Genomic DNA, 2,954 nt, shown 5'->3' with positions numbered 1-2,954 from the left:
TGCAGATTATAGAAGTCTACAAGTTATTATGGTGGACTTCTCTTTTAGATGGCAGATGTACTTGGTAGTCAGATGGTCAGATGCTAGTCTAAGCATCTCAGATTTTACCCTGAGATGTATCTGGTTTGATAGCAACTTAGCCCATTTAGGTACTCACAGTCATTTTCAAGTCCTGTGTAGAGTTCCACAGTCCCACAAATATCCCTAAGAGAGGAAGCTGCTAATCTAACTGGCCCTAATAATTCTTGAAGTATGTTCCTCATTGGCTTTATTTTGTCGACCAACAAATATTTACCAATTTGTAAATATGGGAGAACACAGCATGCATTGCTTCTGTGCCTGGGGACACAGTGGTGAATAAGGAAGAGTAAATCCTTGCCTTCATAGAGCCACATTCTGGGGAGAAATATCATGCACACCCATGCAAACAATTAAATGCAGAAGATGATTTCAGATGGTAGAATGTGTCACAAAGAGATAAGGCAGAGCAACGGATGACCTGTAGATGGGTACTCACCGAGCAAGGCCTCTTGAAGGAGATGTCTTTTGAGCAGAAACCAGAGTGACAACAAGCAGACTTGTCTCCTTAATGACTTGCAGCCATGTTCCTCACTTCTCTTAGAGGAATGATAGACTCCGTGGAATAACACTCTCTAGCCTTTTCTGTTTACCTGCTACTCTTTTTCAACAAGTATTGAATGAGGCCCTATCATAAATGATTTATAGGTAAAGGAATAGTACTGCAATGGCCAAAGCACAGAATGTGCAAAAGCATCATTTATTGCACTGTGTGGGGTTTCCCTTCTAAAACCTCTACCTCCCAGTTATACTAGGGTCAACATGACAAACTGTTATGGCCATGTGAAATAGTAACTGGAGAGAGCTCTCTGAAGAAATATACAAATACTTCTCAGAGAGAGTGTGCTGGTTCATAAAGGAAGACTTGAAATTCTCCAGGCAGAGAAGGGTAGAACTTTCTGACAAAAGAAACATCTTAATTCATATGACTAGAATCAAAGAAGCATTTCTGGGAGAATGAAGAAGCTGAGGCACAAAATGGAGGTGGGAAGACCCCTTGAGTTATAACTACAAAGAGACTTGGATGCTTCACTAAGTCATTGAGACATGAATCCATTGGCAGTGATGAGAGGAGGCTAACCTGTTGTGAGACATGGCCTGATGATTGCACTGGGAAGATCACTATGGGTGCTGGTTGAAGGCAGGGGATCCAACCAATCTAGGGGAGGGAAGGTCTGACTGGGCCACCTGTTTGCTGGACAACATTAAACACCCAAGCCTGGAAGATCTTACCTGGTAGATGGGGCTTAATGAATTGTATGAAAGATAACAGGCAGATGTTCAAGCAAGATGGCTAAGTCGCGGTCATCATGGTTTGAGAAGACTTCACACCCGAAATACACTCATTCATCTCCTAATTCGTCTTTCATTCAACAAATTTAGCTAAATTAACACTTCCTGTGATCTAGCTGCAGGATTTGGCACTGGGTGTGGAGCATCAATCTCGATACTGTTTGTCCTCAAGGAGCCTTCAGTCTTGAGAAGGTGGTAGACTCCTCAACAGACCAGAAGAGCAGCCAATCCACCCAGGAAATCCCCAGAGAGGGGGTTATGTTCTGAGCAGTGAACTAAAGGATGAGAAGGTATCATCCAGGTGAGAAGCAGGGAAGGCTGCTCCAGACAGAGCCCAGCACAATTTGAAGGACACTTCAGGGAGTCAGTGTGACCAAAGTGTGGGCTTCAGCACAAGGAGGGGTAGAAGAAAAACCCAGAAAAATAGATAATGGACATTTTCTGAATTTCTGTGGAAGAAACAGAGGGGAAAGGAGAGAATTCAGGCTAATGATACAAAGCTTATCATGCATTTTCCTGTAGGCTGAATTTCCTGCTGCCTATCCCGAGGCAGGGTAACCACCAGGTGACAAAGGAGAAACCAGGAACTTTTTAAACTTTTCTTTCCTTTTTTTAATACCAGACTGATGAATCAATAACATGTCTGGTTCCCAGGGCAAGCTCTCTATTTTCTTTTCAGTACATTTGTTTTATAGTTCGAAATGTGTGGCTGGGGGATCTTAACCTTCTCTTGATCTGTGTCCATCCTCTTCAAGGCCGGCTGTTGCTCAACCAAGCAGGACTACTTTTCCAGGGGAAATCAAATTGATAGACTCTCGCATGTCCTGCAATTTCACCTGCCATACATTCCAACCACCAAAGAGAACGTCCATCCATCATCACCAAGTGGAAGAGCTTCACTGTAAGCATTGCCAGGGTTTGGAGAGTACACAAAAAGTTGGGGCAGCACTGAAGGCAACTCGGAGCCTCTACGAATTTGCTCCCAGTGGCAAATACGACAAGTGTCAATCATCTGCTTCCTTCAGATATTACACAGTGTGTTAAATTGTCCATAGATCTCCTCTTCTAAAAACACCTTATCAGTGCATAGCTAAAACAAAAAGCCAGGGACATCCGAATAGTCTGAAATACTCTTTCCTCCTGCTACCCCACTGGCAGCATTCGTTTTGCAAACCAAGGATAGAGATGGAATCACTGACCTGCACCAAACATTTTTATAATCTTCTATCTCTAGACAGCCCATGCAACTTGAGGGAATCAAGCAGGGGGAAGAAAAAAATCTACAAGAACCAACTTGCTAATTGTGCCTTAATCTTCCTTGTATCCCAGAGTCTGACTTACAGAAGTTAATTTTTTTTTCATTGAGTGTCTTTTTGAGTGATGACAGCTTCACCGACAGGTAGCTGTGGATATAGGGTTGAGACATAAATTAGGCCAATGGTTTTTAATTATTTGTGGCCATAAAATTCTTTCTTTAAAAATAAAAATGATAGGACATGTGGGTGGCCCAGTCGATTAAGCCTCTGACTCTTGGTTTCTGCCCAGGATATGATCTCATGATTTTCTGAGTTGGAGCCCCACAT

The sequence above is a fragment of the Panthera leo genome, chromosome D2 (genome assembly GCF_018350215.1).
Source record: "Panthera leo isolate Ple1 chromosome D2, P.leo_Ple1_pat1.1, whole genome shotgun sequence".
Classification (NCBI taxonomy): Eukaryota; Metazoa; Chordata; class Mammalia; order Carnivora; family Felidae; genus Panthera; species Panthera leo.
This window is presented reverse-complemented; position numbering follows the sequence as displayed.